Genomic DNA, 23,479 nt, shown 5'->3' with positions numbered 1-23,479 from the left:
AGCATTACGTTCAAGGCCACCGCCAACTGGCTGGTGATCCCGGGCTCCAAGGAAGCACATCAGGCCTCAACCAGGGCCAGAGCTTTTTCCATCCTGGCTCCCACCTGGTGGAACGAGCTCCATGAAGAGATCAGGGCCCTGCCCGAACTCCCACAATTCTGCAGGGCCTGTAAAGGGAGCTCCTCCACCAGGCATTCAGTTGAAGCAGACAGACTTAACACCATTCAGCTGACCCCCAGACATAGCAGATATCCTTCCACATCCTGAACCCAACCGACCCCCTATGTGGGTTCTGTTACTGTTGTGTTATGATTATTATTACTATTACGGTTACAATGTATACTCCTATGTTTTACGTAAACCACCCGGAGCCTTAGGGGAGGACAGCGTAGAAATTGAATGAATGAATGAATGAATGAATGAATGAATGAATGAATGAATGAATGAATGAACGAACAAAGAAATAAATATGCAAAGGAGGAATGAAGCACTTTGTTGAAGAGAAGAGAAACAACTTTGTAAAGGAAGAGAGGAGAGAAAGAGTCCTAACAGTCTGACTAACTGTTCTTGATGGAAACAGGAAGGAAGTGTGCTCATAGGAACAGGAAATCCCCAACTGAGCCTATCAGGACACAGGAGATTATGAAAAGTTCCTAAACTTCCTGCAAAATATCAGGAAGTTACTGATCTAAATATGCTAACAACACATCTCCCCTTAAGGCCCCCAGTACACATGCTATTAAATCATGCTATGAGGCCTGCCTCTACACACTTCTCCACTGTGAGGTAAATTTCCCCTCAAAATTTCCCCTCAGAGACTGAGCTAGCCTTTGTAGCATGGTTTTCCTTGTTAGGAATTGAAGAAACTCTAGCCAACTCTGTCACCGTTAGAGCTCCGTGGCTTTTATTTAGCCCTGGATTCTTTTGAGAAGGAGTAGCACCGTCTTTTCTTTAAAAGCCCTTTGCCAGAATGGCACTGAGCCACTTTTACCAACAAATTAATAGAAGATATTATTTACAAAGAGTGAGAAGATATTATTTACAAAAAGGCATCTTTTATACAAATCAGTTATTTCGCAACTTCTTGTTCTTATTAGTGGCAGGCTTTTTCAGATGTTCTTTGTTTTTTTTTTCTTTCAGGTGGTAAAGAATTCTTTTACACCGAGATGCTTCTTTACTGTGTTTATCCCCCAAAATGTCTATTTCTCTTTAATCTTTGTCTTCTGGGATTCTCCTGCATGCCCCCACCCCCATTCCCAGGTTAAACTGTACCACCACGTTCCCCCTTTTCTAGATGAATCAGCCTCTCACAGCTTTCTTAGGCCACATACATATTTTAGGAAATACACTCCTGATTTCTTCTGTCTAACTACGAAGGTTTCCTTCTTCTCTTAGAAGAATTCGTCTTACTCTTTGGCCTAATTTGCAAGTCACCATCTGACTGCCCATATTCTCACAACCAAATAACTGCCCAAGTCATCCAGACACTGTGTGAATTAGTTAGAGCCAGTTTGGTGTAGTGGTTAGGAGTGCGGACTTCTAATCTGGCATGCCAGGTTCGATTCTGCGCTCCCCCATATGCAGCCGGCTGGGTGACCTTGGGCTCGCCACAGCACTGATAAAACTGTTCTGACCGAGCAGTAATATCAGGGCTCTCTCAGCCTCACCCACCCCACAGGGTGTCTGTTGTGGGGAAAAGAAAGGGAAGGCGACTGTAAGCCGCTTTGAGCCTCCTTCGGGTAGGGAAAAGTGGCATATAAGAACCAACTCTTCTTCTTCTTCTTCTTCTCAATAGAAAACTGTGATCTCTATCTCCTTCTCTCTCTCACTAGAGGTTCTGTCCAGAGGAGTTTTTCAGCTAAGAATCAGACTTCTCTCTGACCCTTTTCAGATTGAACTCCCTCCAGCCTACAGCCAGTGTATTAACCCCTACCTCGTTGTGGCTGGCCAGCCACAGGGCTCAGAGCTGCCTGTAGCCCTGTCTGCCTAGTGAGGATTTTTAACTCTTCACTCACTGCTGATGTTGTTTCAGTGCTTTGAGCCTCATTCCTAAGCACTGTCTGCTACACGTGCATACTACAGATCTTGTATATTCCAACAGAAGACACTGGAAAAAGATACAAAAACTGAACCAATCAAAGAAAGGGATAAGACATGAATAATGGGAAAGTGAAGGGAAATGAGCCCGCAAGTACCCGAAAGGTATATGACCTGCATCCGGGGTTGGGGGGGGGGGGAGACTATAACGGCACTTCTGGATCTAGAACCCAGGCTAGATGAAGATCAGAGATAAAAATTTCAAGTAAGGCAGGAGCCTTGGAAAACTGGACATTTTCTTGTAAACCCCTCCCCAAACGTCCAGAACAAGAAATGTCCAAGGAGGGTTGCTTTCTTCATTTTGAAGAGAAAGGAAGGCAAGAATAGAGGTATCTATCCTCTTGAGTTTCTAAAGGTGGAAAATTCTCTGGGACCCGTGACTTCTAAGATCTGAGTCGTATGGGAGGGTGGTAAACAAACAAACAAATAAACATATAAGTATAAATCTCTCAAACTCCTGTGACTTCTAAATCTTCTCTCAATCACCAGCCCCATGTTCATGGCCCTTTTGGTTTCCGCTCAGAATAGGAAAGAAAGAGAACACGAACTTCATTAAGTCACTTTAGCCAAAGCCCCATTTGGTTAACTATCTAACTTTCAACGCAGGGCCAGGGCCATAGCACCTATCAAAGCAAAGAAAAGGAAATGGAGCACCATTTTGGGCAAGAAGAAAAAAGACAAGAAAATACAGGTGACTCTACCCCTGCATGGAGTTAACAAGCACAGGTTTTGGATTTTCAGAGAAATGGATTCAAAAGCACCCACCTAAAGAAGAAGAACTTGAGTTGCCACATCCCACCAGGTGCATGAGGCTTTTCCACAACCATCAGGATGGGAATGTTCCATTGCAAAGAGTTATTTGAATATACACTGACACCTAATGTTGAATATTTGCACTGCACCTTCTGCATTTATTATGAAGAACTCAAAACCTTTCTGTAGAAAAGAACCAGAGTCTAGGAGAACCTTGAAGACTAACAGAATTTGTGACAGGGGAGGTGCTTTCATGAGTCACGGTGTACTTATTCAGATACCTCTTCCTCTCACTTTCTCTATCCTGCCTCTCTCTCTTACCCACCTTTTCTCCATTCTCTCTCCCACCTTATATGTCAACTTTTGTTTCTTTCCTGGTCCTTCCCACTCATTTTGACAAGGTTCTCCATGATGTTCTAATGGGCAAACTGGAGGATTGTAAAATGGATTTTCGGATAGATAGGTGGGTAGGGAAATGGCCAGACAACCACCCTCCAAAGAGTGGTTGTCAGTGGTATTTTATCAGAGTGGAGGGAGGTGAGCAGGGGGGTGCCACAGGGCTCAGTACTGGGTCTGGTACTTTTCAACATTTTTATCAAGGATCTGGAGAAAAGGGGTATGGGGTCTCCTCATTAAATTTGTGAATTACACCACACTGGGAGGAGTAGCGATCAGCCCAGAAGATAGAGATGTTCAACAAGATCTGAACATGTTAGAAAAGTGAGCAAATCAGAACAAGATGGAATTCAGTAAAGACAAGTGCAGAGTTCTACATCTGGGTCACACAAATGAGAAGCATGAATAATGGATGGGAGCAGCAGTATGCGTGAATGAGATCTTGGGGTACTTGTGGACTAAGCTAAATATGAGCAGACAGTGTGATGCAGCAGGAAAGAAGGCGAATGCAGTCTTAGGCTCAATAAAATCAGAGTCCAGTAGCACCTTTAACACCAACAAAGATTTATTCGGGACGTGAGCTATTGAGTGCAAGCACTCTTCATCAGACTATGAACTCTTTACATGACAGGGAATATATAGCAAACAATCAATTCTGTTACATCAGCAGACTGTGTCACACAACCAAATACAGCCAATGATAATTCTTTGTCAATACAGCCAATCAGTCCCCTGGAATTCAGTGTAGTTTACAAAAACTCAAGGAGAAACAAAACTGACATTGTCACCTCACCGTATGCTGCTTGCCCCATCTGCCTCCATACAACTGTGAAACATCCCTGCAAGGGAATTGCTGGTAACTATTTTATCCCAAGGCCATGGAGTCAAACTAAGGCCATTCCGCACCAGGACCAATGTTGTCAATTGTTCACAGATTGCAGAATCGCTATATTAAAAAGTGGAATGTTGTCATTCCGCATACCTTTTTTTTAAATGGAATATAGAAGTCCCAGTAGCGTTTAATTCATTCCCCACAGGTTTCCGGTCTCGCTGGAATCGCAACAAAGGAAGCAATTTTTTTCTGTGCTTCTTCCCGCCCCTGGCCGTTAATCAGATGGAACAGCCAATGGGCTGTTGTGTTCATGCTCCAGAAAAGCCCCTTTCCCTTTAAGAACTGTTTTTTTAAAAACCAAACACACTCGTTGCAACGAATCTGTGCTCAATCGTTTTGGAAAGGCCTTTTTTGCTGGCGTAGGAGCTGGTGATTAATCATTTACACGCTCCTCAAGTAGAACCCCCCCCCCATGGGCGCGATTTGTGGCCGAAATTACAGGCAGTGCTGAAATGGGGGCTGTGTTGCGCTTGGGAACTTTAAAGACACTTGCAGTAGGGAGCTTTGTTTTACTGTGTTAATCCCTTCTGTGGAGGGACTTTAGCCGGAGAAGCCTCATTTGTTCCTTCCGCCGGTCTAAGGGGGAAAAAATGGTGAGAGTGACAACAAGCACGCTGACTGGGAAAGATCCCCTTGCAAACTGTGGCCTGCTGGCGTGCTGAAAAACAAGGGGGGGGGGGAGGTTTCTGGACTTGCTGTAGGGCGATTGACACTCCAGTAGTTGGGGGGGGCTGCGAAGGGGGTGGGGGACCCGTCTTCTTCCTCGGGAGCTGCTGCTGTCTTCAGGGACCCCCCCCCCGCTGCCCCCGCTGCCCCCGCTGCTGCCCAGCTCCGCTCTAGGGCTCCTTCTTGCCTGTCGCCTTGCCTGCCAGGCAGAACCGCTCCACATGAGCTCAGCCAGAGCCGTTCTGACCACGGGTCTTTCTGCTGCTGAGGCATAAGTGCTGACTCTCGGATGCTCACTTCTCCGGACGTTCACTTCACTTCTGTGGAGGGACTTTAGCCGGAGGAGCCTCTGAGAAGCCTCGCTCGTTTGTTGCTTTCCCCAGTCTAAGGGGGAAAAAATGGCAATTGCTTCTCCGGAAGTTCGGGGGTGAGAGTGGGGGAGGGACTTTCTACCGCTACATTGAGAACACACATGTCTTTCGCTGATGTGCTGCAGCTTGTGCTCAGAAGTGTAGCGATTTTTTCAGGGGGAATCCACTTTTCCCGATTTCCCGTAAAGCGCTACAATGAAGCGATTTTTGCGGGAGTGTTGCAGGAGTGTTGCAGATTGTGTGCGACATCATGCGGAACCTTGAATCTGTAGCGTTTACCAAAAGTAAGACTTCTGCTATATTTAAGTCGTGCGGAACGAATCTAAAAATTCCATTACGTTGCCATTACCTTACAGTCACATTATCACAAATAAAATAAATTGTGGGGAATATGGATGCATGAGTTGAACAAGGTTAGCATGAATAGTGAGATAAAAAACCTATGTCCTTGTTGAGTCCTCGGTATGTCATAGTTTTGAGGGTTGTAATAACTTGCATTTCTGCAATCGCCCTTTCTAGCCTGTCCTTGAAATTCCTTTGCAATAAAACAGCTTCTTTCAGGTCCCTTATTGAATGTCCTGTATCAACAGAGGCATCACTTCAGAATCACAAGATGTCATAGTCCTGCTACATACCACATTGGTCAGACCCCACCTGGAGTCCTGTGTGCAGTTCTGGTGGCCTCACTTCATAAAGGACATGGACAAAATTGAGAGGATGCAAAGGAGATCATTGAGGATGACACGGGGCCTGGGGACCAAGACCTCTCAGGTTTGGGAATGTTCAGCATGGAGAACAGGAGTTTGAGGGGGCACAGGATTGCTCTCTTTAAATATTTGAAAGGTTGTCAGAGGAGGGCAGAGAGCAGTTCTTGTTGTCAACAGAGGAAAGCACCTGCAGTAATAGCTTTAAACTACATGTAGAACAGTATTAAGAGCCTCTTGTGGCGCAGAGTGGTAAGACAGCCGTCTGAAAGCTTTGCCCGTGAGGCTGGGAGTTCAATCCCAGCAGCCGGCTCAAGGTTGACTCAGCCTTCCATCCTTCCGAGGTCGGTAAAATGAGGACCCAGCTTGCTGGGGGGTAAACGGTAATGACTGGGGAAGGCACTGGCAAACCACCCCATATTAAGTCTGCCATGAAAACTCTAGAGGGCGTAACCCCAAGGGTCAGACATGACTCGGTGCTTGCACAGGGCATACCTTTACCTTTAGAACAGTACTGGCTAGATATTGGGGGGGAGAGGGGATTTTCACAGTCCGAATAGTTCAGCTGTGGAATGGGCTGCTTAAGGCGGTCATGAGCTCCCCCTCACTGGTGGTCTTCAAGCAGTGGCTGGACAGATATTTCTCCTGGATGCTTAAGGGTGATCCTTAATAGAGCAGGGGGTGGGCCTAGATGGCCTGCATGGCCCCTTCCCACTCTAGGATTCTATGATTTTTCCCTACTCTCTCTTTTTGCAGCTTTATTGATTTTTTCATCATTTTTGACTCTCCCTCTCTTTGCCACCCTTTCTCCCCCATGTTCCATCCTCTGTTTCTCTCTCTCCCCCTCCTCTTTCCCTTACTTTATTGTATGACCCTATACACCACAGTCTCTTCCTTCCTCAGTGCTTGATTCCCCATCTTCCCTGCTTACCACTGCCTCTCTTCCTCTTTTCTCCAGTTTGTCCCCCACCAGTTTCTCCTCCAGGCTCTCTTTGCAGCCTGGTCTACACTTTCTCGACACCCCCATTGCTACATTCTCTCTCATCCCAGCTGTCCCCCCCCATTTCCCTCACCCATGTCTGACATTCTCTTTTTCCAGGGTTTTCTCTCCCTTTTTCACTGTCTCTTCTCAGTAATGTTGGTGATTTCTGTGTCCCTCCTCCAGTTTCCCACTCTTTCTGAACCTTCCTCCCCTTTTTTATATGACACTCTCCTCTCGCTTCTAGCTTTCTCCTTCACTTTCCTTCCAGCTATTTCCTACTCACTTTCGTTCCACACATTTCTCCACTTTCTCTACGCCCATCGTAGATTTCTTCCCTCTTGTGAGAGATGCAGCCAAATCTGTCCCCCCCCCCTTTTCAGTACCCATCAATCCCGCATTGCACCCTGGTTGGTCTGGAGCAATGAAATGACCAATCAGAGCCATGGAGAGAAGAGCCATGACAGAGGCCTGAGATCTAAGGAAAAATCTCTTAACTCAGAGATCAGCCACAAACGATGGAATGTTATCCATGAAATGGTCACCGCCAGGCTGGGCTTCTGCAATTCGTTTTATATGGGACTGTCCTTGTCCTTGACCTAGAAATTGCAGCTGGTACAAAATGTGGCTGCTAGCGTCCTCCTGTCTCTCTAAGTAGCTGACAATGGCCTTCCCTTCCTCTCTTTACAACAGGCACTCTGTGAGGCAGTGGGGCTGAGAGAGCTCTGAGAGAACTGGCCCAATGTCGCCCAGGAGGCTTCCTGTGTCTCAAAGCAGCTGACAATGGCCCTCCCTTCCTCTCCCCACAACAGGCCCCTTGTGAGGTAGGTGGGGCTGAGAGAGTCGTGAGAGATCTGGAACTGGCCCAAGGTTCCCCAACACGCCTTGTGACGTGCGTGGGGCTGAGAGAGTCTTGCAAGTACTGGGACTGGGCCAAGGTTTCTCAAAGTGGCTGGCAATCCTTCTCCTCTCCCCAAAACAGGTGCTGTGGGTAGGGGTGAGAGTGTCCTGAGAGAAACATTTCTGGGCCAAACTGGTTTCATGTGGAGGAGTGGGGAATCAAGCCCAGTTCAAGCCCAGTAAACTGGCTCTGGACTCAAACTTTGTTCCATGTGGAATACAGCTTATGCAGGAAGCACATGTAGCAAATTTCCTGTGCCTTGCCTTTGAGCTCATGATCTGTTGATTACTTATGAACGCCCAACAAAATGCTGGCAGGATTTTGCAAAGAGGGGCTGAGCACCAAGCTACTGAAAAGAACAAAATAGAAGAGAAATAGCTTTGTCCGTAAAGAGAGGAGACAGTCTGTTTTCTTCTCTGAGCCTACCGAGGAGGCAAGCGGGGAGGAGGTGTGCTCAAAGGAACAGACATTCCTCAGTGAGCCAATCAGGATGCTGAAGGAGATTATTTGAAAATATCAGGAACTTCCCAGCTCAACTATGCTAAATATACATCTCCTCCAGTGCCCCCTGCAGGACATTCTCTGTATTCTGTTCAGTCATGCACACTGCAAAACTTGTATATCCCAACAGAAAATAAGAACAAGAAGTCTGTGGGGGGTTAGAGGATGTATCAAGTTATCATTGATACAACAGGGATTATCCCACGTATGATACCAATGGACCACAGCAGCAGAACTAGATGCCACTGGCTACTGTCTCATGAGAATTCATTACTGTGGCAATTTTTTCTCTCCCTCCCCTCCTCCTTTTGTGTTTGGACTGCATCTCCTGTTTTACATGCATAAATGAATAATGAAATAAAATTAAATAGCATCTGGGCGTCAGTCAGGTGGTATCAGTCAAGGGACTCAGCCTTTTTGCCCAGCAAGGTTACCCGCTGTTTCAGAAACTGGATGCATTATTTATTTTGCTTACAAAATTTATCTCCCACCTATCCACCCTCACAAGGGCCACCAAAGAGGCTAAAGATTCGAAACACCCATGCCAAAATTGCTTTTGGAAACCATCGAAATCATCGCTCCAAAAAAACACATCCTTAAAACTTGCGATCCCCAACCTGTGGGCCGCGGACATGTGGTCCATCGACTAATTGGAAGTAGGCCGCGAAGGACGCCTTCTCTCCCCCCCCCCCGGCCCTTTACAACACACTTTGGGTGTCATTGTCTCCCATCACTCCCAGATGGGACTATCTCGTTGCAGAGAAACAAGCTCAGGGTTCCCACTGATTTTCTCATTGTCATGAGTTAAAATTCCCATGCAAATAAAATGTTCCTTATGGTCATTGTTGTGGCATGTCTGTATCTTATTTTGAAGGGATGTTTAAACATTACCATAGCGATCAGAGAGCGTTAGGGCAGTGGTTGAGAGCAGAGGAGTAAACTACCCCCCCCCCCACCGGGCCTCAGTAAAAGGTGTTGAGTGGTCCCCGGTGATAAAAAGGTTGGGGACCACTGCTTTAAACCATTTAAAAACATAGTTAAAATCCATCCAAGGCATCAAAATAGCAGTGAAAACTATTATTCGGGAGGAGGAATTATAGGGACTGTCCAGGAGATGGCAGAAGGGCCTTTCTAACACTTAAGAAACGGATCCTTCCAAACCAGTTTTTCGACACGCAAACAGCGCTGTGCAAAATTCTCTCAAAACTGGGCATGCCCCTCATAGTCTGTCGATAAAGATACTGTGTGGAGATGTATCCAGATACCAGTGAGGAAATACAAATTTAAGGGCCCATCCATAGTGCTGTATCTCAATACATATGTAACAAATACGTTGTGAAATGTAGGGAAATAAATTCATTTCCAGCAAGACGGAAAGGTGGTAGGGGATCCAAGGGGCCTATTTGGATGAACAGAGAACTTCAGGAGGAGCAAAGGAAGGAATGGTCAAGAAATGGAGGGAAGGACAGACCCCTAAAGGAGAGTCTCTTCAGGTTACTAGGCACCATAGTAAGCTATCAGAGAGGCCAAAGCTGGGGGTAAGCTGAGACTGGTCAAGGAAGCCCACTAGAACAAGAAAAGCTTTTAAATATATCTGAGGAGCAAATGTGAGATAAACAGGGCAATAGAACCGCTGTTGGGTGAAGATGGAGAGACTCTGACAGAAGACAGAGAGAAAGGCTCTGTACCTATTTTGCCTCTGTGTTTTCTGAAAAGAATATGGGATGGTAGTGGGCAAGGTATGGTACCTGGGTGAGACAAGAGGAGAATCGATTTGTTTGAATTCCGGTTCTGAAGAAGGCACGAAACTCTGGCTCCCTTACTTTGGCCATATCATGCAATCCAACTGAATGGAGAAAGCGATTCTGCTAGGATTAGTCAGTGGAAAAAGGAAACCTGGGCCTAGTCTGCACACAATAGATAATGCACTTTCAATGCACTTTAAAAGTAGATTTTCCTGTTCCGCACAGGAAAATCCAGCTGCCAAAGTACATTGGAAGTGCATTATCCTGTGTGTGCAGAATGGGCCCAGGCCGACAGAGAATGCAGCAGTTAGATATGATCAAAATAGACACCGGTCAGACCATTACACAACAAAAAGAAAATTGTGGTGACCGTTAAGCCATAGGATCATCAAGGGTTTGACTTGACTGAATGGCTAATATCATCAGTGTCTGGGGGGCAGGTTGGCATGGACAGAGAGGTGGTTGAGATGCACCTAACTGCACTGGATGAGTTGGAATCCCCTGGGCTGGATGGTGTGCACTCAACAGTGCTCAAAGAACTTTCTGGAGAGTTTGCGGAACTTTTGTCCATCATCTTTAGCACCTCTTGGAGGACTAGTGAGGTGGCAAAAACACTGGGGGAGAATGAATGTTATCCCAGTCTTCAAAAAAGGGAGGAGAGATGACCTGGGAAACTACAGACCAGTGAGTCTGACCGCAGCTGCAGGGAAGATAATGGAGCAGGTTTTAAAGGGGATGATCTGCTATCCTCTGAAGCAGTGGTCCCCAACCTTTTTATCACCGGGGACCACTCAACGCCGGGGACCACTCACCGGGGACCACTCAACGCCTTTTACTGAGGCCCGGTGGGGGGGGTAGTTTACTCCTCTACTCTCAACCACTGCCCTAACGCTCTCTGATCGCTATGGTAAGGTTTAAACATCCCTTCAAAATAAGATACAGACACGCCACTGAGTGTTGGGCTTAGTAGATCATTGGAAACTCAGTCGGTTCCCCATGATGGTCTGTTGGGTAAATTGGATTTTCAGATGGATAGGTGGGTACGGAGATGATTAGAAAACTGCATCCAAAAAGCAGTTCTCAATGGTGTTTCATTGGATTGCAGGGAGGTCAGCCGTGGGGAGACACAGGGCTCGGTACTGGGTCTGGTATTTTACAACATTTTTATCAATGATCCGGATGAGGGGACGGAGGGACTACTCATTAAATTTGCAGATGACACCAAATTGGGAGGAGTAGCAAACACCCTGGAAGACAGAGATAGAGTTCAAGAAGATCTGAACATGCTGGGAAAGTGGGCCAATGAGAACATGATGCAATTCAGTAAGAAGTACAGGGTTCTACATCTGGGTCACACAAATGAGAAGCATGCCCACTGGAGGGGAGATACACTTAAGAGGAACAGTATATAGGAATGTGAACTTGGGACACTTGTAGACTGTAAGGTAAATATTGACAGTATGATGCGGCAGGAAAGAAGGCAAATGCAGACATGAGCTGTATCAATATCATGACAGAAACTGCAAGATTTCTAACCACCACGTTCTTTGTCGGCCTGGTTCCCTTTTACCACCGACCAATCGTAGCATAATTGCTTTCTCCACTGAGTCGGATTGCATGATATGGCCAAAGTAAGGTGACCAGATTGTCCCACTTTTGGAGAGACATCTGGGGGCACCTGGCAAATTGTACTTAGGTTGAAATTAAAATATATATATACTAGGGGCAAAGCCCGTTGTCTCCAAGAATACAACGGGCGCTAGAGCTTAGCAGTGGGAAGAGGAAGGGGAGGAGTTGTCCAGTCTGTAAGGGAATGGGGTTGTCATGTGTGTTGTGTGGGAGATTGTGGTGGCATGGTGGCAAATGAGGCCATGGGTGTGGAGATATGGGTGTCAAGAACCTGTGGTGTGGAATGTTCGTTGATTGTGGGAGAGGGCTGACCTTTGGGAATTGTGGCCTAGTGGTTACAGATGAGCTTTCCAGAGCCATGTCCTCAGATATGTGAAGGGAAAATCAGACTGGAGACTCTTCTTAGGGGAAGATTACATGGCAACCAATTCCCCCCAGTTCTGCGTCATTTCCCTTCTTGTGTGAATTAGGCCACATTCAGCGAAATGCCCCTCTGCCCTAATACACATAGGGTAGTCACAGTACACAGGTGTCCACCCTGTTCCTTCTGTCTCCCATATTTTCACTGTTGGTAAAATGTTATGTGCCCACATGCTTCTTTCATGGTTGCTCCTTAGAAGAACGGATTTTTGCACCCTATTGCTTACTACCCAAAGGAGTCTCAAAGCGGTTTACAAACACCTTTTCCATTTGTCTCTCCACAATAGTCAACCTGTGAGGTATGTAGGGTTGTGAGAGATCTGAGAGAACTGGGAATGGGCCGCAGTGACCCAGCAGGCCTCAGGTGTGTCAAAGCATTTTCCAATCGTCTTCCCCTTCTCTCCCCATAGCAGACTCCCCATGAGGGAGGTGGGGTAGCGAGCCTCACAGGGAAGGTGGCAACCCTAAGAGGAAGACTGTCTGTGCACAGCAGTCTTGAACTTAGTAAGGTTTTTAATACTGTTTTTTTATTTGCCAGGCCAAGGTTATTTGCCAGTTACTATTTCAGTTACGATGTGTCTCCAGACATTTACTTGTTCTCTATTTAGTTTCAGGCTGTAAACATTTATTTAGATCTTCCTGCACTTTCCAGACTCACAGGACTGATGCTGGTCTGCCTGTCTGCGCCCCAGAATACAAACAGTTGCTGATAAGGGCTGGCCATAACCCATAGGCCAGGAGGGACACTCCTGCACCACTCCCTACCAACTGCAGCCAAAAATGGCTCATTTGAAGGCTGGACTCTGAGGCATTGTACGATTTTGAAGTCCCACCTCCAAACCTCCAGGAATATTTCCAACCCAGGGGTAGCCAACCTACAGGTGTGGAGAGCTCCTGGAATTACAGCTCACCTGCAGAGTACAAAGATCAGCTCCCTAGGCAGAAAGGGCTACTTTGGACAGAGTTGTGGTAGAGAAGAAACATTTAAGGCTTCCCACACAGGTTGTTGTTGAATTGAAAGACTTGAGGCCTACTGCACAGGGTTGTTGTGCAGATGAAACAGGAGACGAAAGAGCCAGCTTCCTCTGCAGAATAACACTGTGCAGTGGCCTCAAATCTGCAGAGAGTTGCAAAGAAGAAAGACACATGGCTTGGCTGTGTCCAACCCCCAGCCAGAGCAGTATTTTAAGTGAGAAGGGGCTTTTCTGTGGTCTCCCTGTCAGGTAACTGTTTGGCAGAAGGGGAAAGTTCCCCACCCTCAGAAGGAATGCCCTCAGGCTCCCCTGCGTTGCTCTTGGAAAGGCCTCCCTCCCCTCAGTCAGGGCCTCTCAGAGGCTCCTTCGCAGCAGGCCTGGAGGGGGGGAGGGGGAGCACTCTGCAGCCTCCTGCCAGCTCTGTCAGGGTTCTGAGGCAATTTGCAGTTGGACATGGCAGTTAGGACAGCCTTGGGGCGAAAAGGGCTGGCACAGCCTGTGTTCTCATCCCCCTTGGCAGCCCTGCTTACCTCCTCTCCCTTTGGTGGTCAGGAGCAGACTGGCAGCCATACTTGGCTGGGTGAATGGAATTTTGGTCTGTCCTGGTGAGGGGCCAATAGGAAGGCACTTTGCGCGCCTCCCCATTGGCTGCTTGGCTCTGGATGGACACTCGGAGGGCCCAATCAGGAGCCGCTTCGCGGCTCCTGATTGGGCCCTCTGAGTTTTTATCCTGGACAGGGCCCGCCCTAACTCCTCCCCAGGTGGCCTTACTCTTTTATTTAATAGGACCCTGTCCTATTTAAAGATATTACAATACTATTTTTGTTGCTCCATATAGACCAATTTTTAAATCAAGAACCACCCCGGTCAATGGTGTCCCGCTTTACCAATGTTAAAATCTGGTAACCTTAGGAGCCGGAGTTTTATGATTTTACTTACCAGTGATATATCAGGCTTCAGGATGATGAAAGAGAGAAATACAAGATGAACAAGAGAGAAAAATACAGAGGAAGGGAAGGATCAGTTCTCCTAGAGAAAACAGCTGCTCTGGAGGGGCACTGGCCCTCCTACCCCCACCCCCATATAACAGTGTCTGCACATGTCCCCCCAGTTCCCACCTTCCCATCAAATCCTAAATCTTCCAAAGGCCAGGCTAAGCAGGCCACGGAGAGATGGGCTGCCATGTTCCCGTCCCACACATCTTCTAAAGGCCAGGCTGGGAAGGCCTCAGGGAGGTGGGCTGCCACCTTCTGCTCCCCCCCACCATTTCTCAAAGGCAGGAAAGGTGGCTTCCTCCACATTTCACAAAAGCCAGGCTGGATGGAGAAGGCCACAAGGGGAGGGGGGAGGCTGCCTCTTTCCTACTTACCCACACATCTCCAAAGAGTAGGCTGCTCAGGGAAGACTGTAGGGGATGGGTTGGTGCCTTCCCACCCACCCCCATCTCCCAAAGGCTGGGCCAGGCAAGGAAGGCCATGGGGGAGCTGCCTCCTTTTCACAGACACATCTCCCAAAGGCCAGGCAGGGAACATTGTGGAGGGGCTGCCTCTTTCCCACCCCCAATTAAGCAATGCCATCTATGTGCTGGAAGGGAGCTCAACAAGACTGTCAGTCATCACACAGTGAGGACAGAGAGACTGCTGACAGCCTATATTAACTTGAGGCTGGGTGGTAGAACTGCTCCTTCTGCTGATACCCTTGGACTGCCTGAACAAACCTTGGCTCGCAGGCCTGAGTTAAGATATTCATTGGATTCTGTCTGTCCGCTGGCATTCTGTGTTTGAAATACTGAATCTCTCTGCATTCCTGGCGGCTCATCTGTGCTTCTTTCCAGCAGAGAGCTGAAGCCTGAGACCAACACAGGAGTGAAAGGAAGTAGCTGTCTTCCCCCCTCCCTTTTTCCTGGGGGAGATGGAGAATGGGAACAGGTTGAGGATGGGGCAATTTACCAGCAACAGGGCATTTCAGAAAGGTCAGTAGCTCTTCCATCAGACAAGCAACAGGAAGAGGAAGAAGAGGACAGATAAGCAATATGAACTAATTGGTCCTCACTTGCAGAGTGCAGTTTGAACTGATTGGCCTTCATTGACAGAGTGCTCTCTCTCTCTCTCTCTCTCTCTCTCTCTCTCTCTCTGTTGGTGGCACACCCTTTGGGAGGGCCAATCAGGTAAGGTGTTGAGTTGGCTGCAGCCAATTTAAACTGATTGACTCTCATTGGCAGAGTGTTCTCTCCCTAGGGCCAATTATATAAGGAGTGAGTTGTCTGCATGCAGTTTGAACTGATAGTCCCTCATTGGTAGGGTGCACTCTCCCTATTGCCAGCACTTCCTCAGGGAGGGCTAATCAGGTAAGGAGCAAGTTGTCTGCATGCAACTTCAACTTTGTAATGTTTAGTGATAGTGATGATTATAGCCCTTCTGTGAAGACTATAGGATTAGCTGTGGTGAGAGACATGATTTGCAAATGGGGTTGTTAGAATTATGTAACCCTGAAAGCTGAAACAGTCTGGCCTCTCCAGCTGGAAAAAATTTGTCAAGGCCTGGCTAAAGTATGTGTGTTCTTGCAAGGTGCTGGATTAGCAGAGCTTTTGATAGTTTTCAGTAGACCAAAGATAAGGCACTGAGGCTAGAATTAATCTCTAAAATCCAACAAAACAAACCAACTCTTTCTTTTGGATAGGGTTACCAACCTCCAGAGGGCCCCTGGAAAACACCTGGAATTACAGCTGATCTGCAAGCCACAAAAACCCATTCAGATCAATACAACCATAAACAAACTCAGGTAATATTGAGGCCTTTTGTTTTTTTTTAACTTTCTTTAATAATCAATACGTGTATCTTCATGTATTATGATATCTCAAATTCCTCCATGCAAAATGCTTTTAATATCTGGCTATGCATTTCTATTTATTCAGCCTTTTTTAGTTCTTGGACTCAGTACTTTTTGAGTTAAGGATTCCTCTCTCTGCTGGGCACAGAGGTCAGTTCCCCTGAAGAAAACAGGTGGACTCTATGGCCTTCTACCGTGAAGTCCTGTCCCTTTCCAAAACCTGCCCCCCCCCCCAGGCTCCATCTCCAGATCTCCAGGAATTTTCCTTAGGATTGCCCACCTCCTAGCAGGACCTGGAGATCTCTTGGAATTATGATTCATTTCCAGAAGTCAAAAACCAGTTGCCCTCAGTTTTTGGGAGGGTAGACTCTATGGCATAATTGTTTAAGATCACTGAAATTGTGTTATTCAGAACCACTGTTAAATTATTGGTCTACTTGACCATGTTGTATGTTAGGTTGTTCCATGTATCCCCCTGTGATGTTATATGTAAACCGCCCTGAGCCATATGGAAGGGGTGGTATAAAAATCTAATAAATAAATAAATACTGCAGCAGTTCTTCCCCTTCCAAAGCCTTGCCCCACCTCCAAATCTCCAGAAACTTCCTAAACCACAAGTGATAACCCAGCTTCTGAAAGAGGGCACATATTCCAGAGCTTTGTTCATTGGAAGACATAAGAGCTGGGCTACTGTGAGGAAAGGACAGCTAATGCTGAAGAAGCAGAAGCAGAAGAGTTGGTTTTTATACCCCACTTTTCTCTACAAGAAGTAGTCTCAAAGTGGCTTGCAAGCACCTTTGCTTCCTCTCCCCACCACAGGCACCCTGTGAGGTAGGTGGGGTTGAGAGAGCTCTGAGAGAACTGCTCTGGTTGCATATGGAGGATCGGGGAATCAAACGCAGCTCGCCAGATTAGAAGCCGCCCCTCTGAACCACTACACCAAACTGGCTCTCAAGCTGGTTTTACAAATTAAATTATATTTCACAGCACATTGTTGCTATTCTGGTTAGGGCAGATTGCAGTTACTGACTTAGCTGGTTCATGAGAGAGGAGAAGACAGAAGGCAACAAATGGATTGATTTGGTCTTTTGAGCTTAGGGTGGGGAAAAGGAGAGGTTTTCATGCTCTGATTCAGTGAATGGTGCATAGAGATGCTTGCAACTCATCCTTTTCTTTCAGGGAAAAGGGCAAACTCTATTTTAGAGATAATAAAATGGCTGTTTTTATAATGCCTCAATAGAGATCTGTGGTTTGGCCGCATCTGGAATACCATGGCCAGTTTTGGTCACTGTATCCCCAAAAGGACATGGTAGAGCTGGGAAAAGTCCAGGAGGGTGAGGGGGTTGGAGCAGCTTCCCCCAAAGGAAAGGCTGAAGAATCAGGGACTTCTCAGTTTAGAAAAGAGATGACAAAGTGGAGTTCGGGTGGCCTGATAGAGGCTTATCAAATTGTGCATGGGGTGCAGAGAGTTGACAAGGAGAACTCCCCCCCCCCTCCCAAAATACTAGAGCTTGAGGGCATCCAATGAAGCTGATGGGCAATAGGTTCAGGACAGAAAAAAGGAAATACTATTTGACACTTAATTTTTACTGCCAGAAGCCATAAAGGTAAAGGTATCCCCTGTGCAAGCACCGAGTCATGTCTGACCCTTGGGGTGACGCCCTCCAGCATTTTCATGACAGACTCAGTACGGGGTGGTTTGTCAGTGCCTTCCCCAGTCATTACCGTTTACCCCCCAGCAAGCTGGGTACTCATTTTACCGACCTCGGAAGGCTGAGTCAACCTTGAGTCGGCTGCTGGGATCGAACTCCCAGCCTCATGGGCAGAGCTTTCAGACTGCATATCTGCTGCCTTACCACTCTGCGCCACAAGAGGCTCTTGCCAGAAGCCATAGGAATAACCTGTTTTCAAATGGGATTGGACTCATGGAGGAAAAATCTATCAGTGGCTACTAGCCATTGCAACTGAGGGGAATATCGCCACTCAGAGGCACTAATCCTCTGAACCCCAGAGAGAGGAGGCAACATCAGGGACAGCCTAGGTCTCTCTGTCCTATTGTTGGCCGTCCAGAAGAACTAGTTGTCCACTGTGCGAGACAGGATGGTGGGCTAAATGGTCTGATCCAGCAAGGCTCTTCTGATGTCCTTAAGCCTGTATGTTCTGTTGTTGGCTGTCCAGAGGAGCTGGTTGGCCACTGTGTAGGATGGGATGTTGGATTAGATGGTCCTCTGGTCTGCTCCAGCAGGGCTCTTCTTATGCTCTTAGGAAGGTCTCAGTCTCTATGCTCTGTTGTTGGCTGTCCAGAGGAGCTGGTTGGCCTCTATCTGGGATGGGATGCTGGACTAGATGGACCTCTGGTCTGATAAAGCAAGTTCTTCTTATGTTCCTATGGAGGTGAATTTCAGAGGGGAGCCATGTCTTTCTGCAGTAGGACACCTAGATTCAAGTCCAGCATCACCTGACAGACCAGTAAGATTTTGGGGTTGCAGCTTCTGAGAGTCACAACTCCCTTAGATTCTCTTCCTTATGTTCTCCAAGCAACCAGAGGCAGGATGTATGGTTCTCTTTTATTTTTGTAAGTTGATGATTGCCTTTTCTGTCCTCTGTTGTATCTCCACCCTACAAAATACTTTAAGGTGCTTGAAAACCCAAACCAGAGAGCACTTCTAGCCCCAGAAGCAATCCTACCCAGAGTCATGCTCCCTGGAAGCCCATTGTCTCTGGTGGCTTGAGAAAAGTGCCACTCTGTTTAGGATTTCATGGTTAGATTGCAGGGTCGGATGGCCTCACCTAAGTGGGATTTTAGATGCTCAGCAGTTCTGGAGGTGCTTTTTATAACACTGCTTACTCTGTGTTGCTCTTTCCCAAAACAACACCTTTTGTGAAAGTGTGACGGAGCCCATGATCACAGTTTTGACACACTGAAATCACACCTTGAGAAAGTCAGTGCAGAAAGCAGTGGGGAGCTTTCAGAGCACAGCCTCCAATATGCTCTTGTCAGACTCCTTGTCTGCAAAGCTACATGAAGAGCATTGTCCCACTAAGGCAGGGGTTGTCAACCCTCGGTCTACGGCCCGGTACCGGCCGGTACCGGTCCGCAAAGGCCTCGGTACCGGATCGCCGGTAGCCGCGCTTGCCTCTCCCCCCTGCAGCGAGAAGCACGCCAGGCCCCGAGTGAAGCGGCCGCTTTGCTCGCGGCCCGGCTAGCTTCTTGCTGTGATAGGGGGAGGAAGAGGCAGGCGTGGCCAGCGGACGCAAACGTGCATGCGCGGAGCTGCCATGCATGCGCGTTAGTGCCCCCTGCTGGCGAAACCGGGGATGCGTAACTACTCTGTGCATGTGTTATCGCCATCTGGTGGCAAAAACGCGCATGCACAGTGCCCGGGCCAACAGCTCTCCCCCACCCACGGAGGTGGTCCTCAACCGGAAAAAGGTTGGAGGATCGCTGCATTAAGGCACCTTTCATAGAATCATAGAGTTGGAGGGGACCTCCAGAGTCATATAGTCCAATCCTCTGCAGAATGCAGGAAATTTACAACTACTTGCCTACCCATAGTAACCCCAATTTCATGCCCAGATGATGCTCCCCCCCCAAAAAAAAACCACACCAGAATCTCTGGCCAGTCCAGCCTGGAGGAATTTTGCCTCCCGACCCTAAATTGGCGATTAGTATTCCCATGGGCATGCAAAAACAGGCCACAAGAGCCAAGCACTGACTCAGCCTTCTGGCCCAGCCACCTGCCTTAAGTTCACAGAATCAGCATTTCTGTCAGGTGGCTATCTGGCCTCTGCTTAAAAACTTCCAAAGGAGAACCCACCACCTCCTGAGGAACCCTGTTTCACTGAGGAACCGCTCTAACTGCCAGGAACTTCTTCCGGATGTTTAGCTGAAAATTCTGTTGAATTAATTTCACCCCGTTGGTTCTGGTCTGACCCTCTGGGGCCTCTTTCCTCTTTAGTACGGTAGTAGACCGGCAATCAAATTACAAAATGCATAAAAGCATCATTGATAATGAAAATAGTATAAAATTTGAGACATTTCGGCTATAAGAATCAACATTATAATTTTAAAACTCACAAGCGTTCTCAAGCAATTGAGACTATCTCTACCTAAGTTGCTGCGAATCCACCCAGCTCTTCCTTGTTTTGATCGCCTTCCAAGCAACAGAAAACAACTCAGGTTGTTCACGTGGGCCTCAGTAAAGCAGAGGAGATGATTATTTTATCTTGTGGTATAGATGCAGTCTAGCCAAGAGATCTGAGGACTGTCTGGTGGCTAGGAAAAACATGCTCAGAGGTGGTTTGCCATCACCTGCCTCCATGTCATGCCCCCTAGTGTTCCTTGGAGGAATTGCCACCCAAAACCTTGGAGCTCTCCCATGCAAGGGGAGAGGCCCTGCCAGGGTTGGCCCTGCTTAGCTTCCCAGAATCCGACAGGATCGGGCTTGCCTACATTATCCAGGTCAATGCTGACTGGGCCAAGGACAACCCCAAGTCATCTCTGGGTCCTGCTTGCCACCCTCTAGACAGGCATGGCGATCTCCCGGAATTGGCCATCGGCTCCGCCAGAGAAAATGGCTGCCTTGAAGGGTGGATTCTGCAGCATTGGACCCCACCAAAGCCCCTTCCTTTCCCTCCCCAAATCCTACCCTTGCAGGCTTTGCCCCCCTCAGTTTCCAGGTATTTCCCAGGAAGAGTGAGGTTCGGGGAGGGACTTGGGTGATGCCCTCCAAGGCTACGATTTTCTCCGAAAGTAGTAGAATAAGTGATTTAAATAAATGAACAACTGTTTCCCAGACTACATTAGCAAAAGCTGAACATTCAAAAGAAGAGACCATTTCATTCATTCATTCATTCAAGATTTTTATATCACCCTTCCATACAGCTCTGGGCGGTGTACATATAACATCATATAACATAGAATTACATAGAACATTGCAAGCGATATAACAAATATTTATATAACAAATATAACTATCATAACATGTCAACCAGAACAATATTTAACAGAAACCGGAACACTGACATAGCTTTGAGAGGGTCAGATTCTTCAGTCATGGGAGGGAGGGTCTGGGGGGGGCAGTGGGTGTTTTGGGGCTAGACGGCCTCAAGCAAATGCCTGGTGGAGGAGCTCCCTTTAGCCGGCCCTGCGGAATTGTGGAAGTTCGGGCAGGGCCCTGATCTCTTCAGGGAGCTCGTTCCACCAGGTGGGGGCCAGGACCAAGAAGGCTCTGACCCTTGTTGAGGTCTGACGCGTTTCTCTGGGGCCAGGGATCACCAGCCAGTTGGAGGTGGCGAAGTGTAAGGCTCTTTGGGGGTTATAGGCAGGGAGAGTGGCGTTTTTTTTCTCTGTATTTTAAAAGATCCTTGCAATTGGCAAATGATGCCTGGCTCTAGCAACGGGTTCGATTAGGGTGCCCCCAGGTTTTTAAAGATGCTGTTAATTGCTCACAAGCCCCATGGAAACCATTCTTACAAAGCATTGTTTTGTCTGCGTCCAAGAAATTGATCAATAGGGAGATTTCCTGTCAAGTGTAATGGATGGAAACTAGAATAACGGAGCAGGCTGTTTCGATCTGTAGGTCAAATAGCAGGGACCGATGGCCCTTTGATATTATAAGGTATTCAGGTATTTGTGATGTTTGCATTTCGTTTGTTTGGTTTGAGACTGTGAGCGTTTACTATAATAATGTGAGGAGTTATCATCTTTATAGACAGTACAAAAGATTCTTTGATTTGAATAGCTTCTTGAACATAGGCTTGGACATTGTATTTGTTTTTTAGTATGTATGTATTTATGCTTGCTTGTTTGTTTGTTTTGATTTTTATACCGCCCATTCTTTACAGCTCTGGGCGGTTTACATGGAACATTATGTAACTTTACATGGAGCATTATAACAATCTATAACATTATACAATTTACAATACAACATCACAACAATCCAGTAACAATTCACAACACAACATAAATAACAACAACATTTGGAAGGTGGGATGCTCTGATTTGGAATACCGTTTTGTATTGATTTCTTTCTGGAGGCGTTCTTGAATTTGGCGTGATTGTGGAATACCCGAGTATTACATATTGCATATTTACATGGGGGAAAGACACTGAGGAAAATGGCTTATGGAAAGTGGGAATAGAATCCGGAACCCTGTTTTGACTTGACTCTGGTTTGACTGGATGTGCATAATGTAGCCAGGAGCTCCTAAGATTGTCTGGCAGCCGGGCAAGAGGCATTTGGTGCCATTTTGTGCCATTACCTGGCCCCGTGTCAAGATCTGGAAGTCCCCCCTGTCCCATCCTCCAGGTAGGGCCTGGAGAATTCCCGGGATCCCAGCTGGTCTCCAGCTCACAGAGATCTGATACCCTGGTGAAAAGAGCTGCTTCAGAGGGAGGCGTCTATGGGGTCTTCTTCCCCTTCCTCAGGCACCTCCCAGGGGCCAATTTCCTAGGGCCCAGGATTCTTTCAAGGGCCAATTAAAAAGTGTCAATTTCTTTTTAAAACTGGGGGGGGGGGGAATGAACTTTTAGGGTCAAAGAAAAGGCTTTAATCTTTTTCTCCCAGCAGAGAAGAAAATGTATAGGGCCCACGGAAATCTATTCAATGTAATCTAAAGCAAAATAAAAATAAAAAAAAACTGGGCGCATTTAAACTTGTATCAAAAATAATTTATACGATTAATATTGTTATGGCGGGGAGGAGTCCACGAGGGCAGAAACGTCTTGCTTCCAACGACAGCCATAACGTCGAAGAAAATGTTTTGATCTTTTTCTCACAGTTATTGTTGTTGTTGTCGCTGCTGCTGCTGCTGTTGTAGTTAATAATAACAACCCCCCCTTTTTTTTTGCTGACCTTCCCGGTCAGATTGGAACCCTAAAACAGTGGTAGTCAACCTGTGGTCCTCCAGATGTCCATGGACTACAATTCCCATGAGCCCCTGCCAGCGAACGCTGGCAGGGGCTCATGGGAATTGTAGTCCATGGACATCTGGAGGACCACAGGTTGACTACCCCTGCCCTAAAACACCTCACCAGTCATAAGCTGCTTTAAAACATCCAATCGGGACTGTTTCAATGTACCCTAAAACGGAAAACTAAAATGTGGACGCCTTGAAACTGATATAAACCCCGCCCCCCCACACACAATTTATAATCTTGAAACTATTCATTGGGGGAGGCAGAAGTGCCCCGACCCCCCCAGTCATCCTGCTGCCTTGGCTTCACCCCGAGCCCTCCAGGCACCCGTCCCCCCGGCCTGGAGTTGGCAGCCCTTTCCCCCCCGCTGTCCGCCAGCCTCCCTGGGCGCTCCTCGGGGCAGCGCCTTCGCGGCGGCGGCGACGGAGGCGTGTCCCGGGCGCGGCGGCGGCGGCGCGCAGGCAGGCAGGCAGAGCGGGCGGCAGGCAGTCGCTCTCGGGGCCGGGCGTCGGAGCAGCAGGCGCAGCGGCCGTCCAGCCTTCTCCGGCTCTCTGGCTCCCGGTTCCTCCGCCAAGCGCTCCCGGGCGACCAAGGTAGGCAGAGGGCGGCTGGGTGAGCTCGACGGCGGACGCGCCTCTTCTCCCGGCCGGGTGGCACCGGCGCGCAGAGCCCCAAGGGATGGAGCGAGGGCGTCTGTCTGGCC

At 47.7% G+C, this 23,479-nt stretch overlaps 1 protein-coding gene across 20 annotated transcripts in view; it reads left to right on the top strand.

Moving 5' to 3' along the window:
- Nucleotides 1–23,223: 23,223 nt before the first annotated feature.
- The window catches only part of LOC143828387 (microtubule-associated protein 2-like), a 318,337-nt gene continuing 318,081 nt past the window's right edge, over nucleotides 23,224–23,479 (top strand). For 16 of the 20 annotated variants that reach the window (XM_077318800.1, XM_077318792.1, XM_077318791.1 and 13 more), the window contains exon 1: nucleotides 23,224–23,369. The gene's annotated coding sequence lies outside the window, so the exon portion shown is untranslated. The remainder of the gene's footprint in view (nucleotides 23,370–23,479) is intronic. The other 4 variants (XM_077318804.1, XM_077318801.1, XM_077318805.1 and 1 more) reach the window with 2 other exon arrangements.

This window comes from Paroedura picta, unplaced genomic scaffold (assembly GCF_049243985.1).
Source record: "Paroedura picta isolate Pp20150507F unplaced genomic scaffold, Ppicta_v3.0 Ppicta_v3_sca22, whole genome shotgun sequence".
In the NCBI taxonomy this organism is placed as follows: domain Eukaryota; kingdom Metazoa; phylum Chordata; class Lepidosauria; order Squamata; family Gekkonidae; genus Paroedura; species Paroedura picta.
This window is presented reverse-complemented; position numbering and strand designations above follow the sequence as displayed.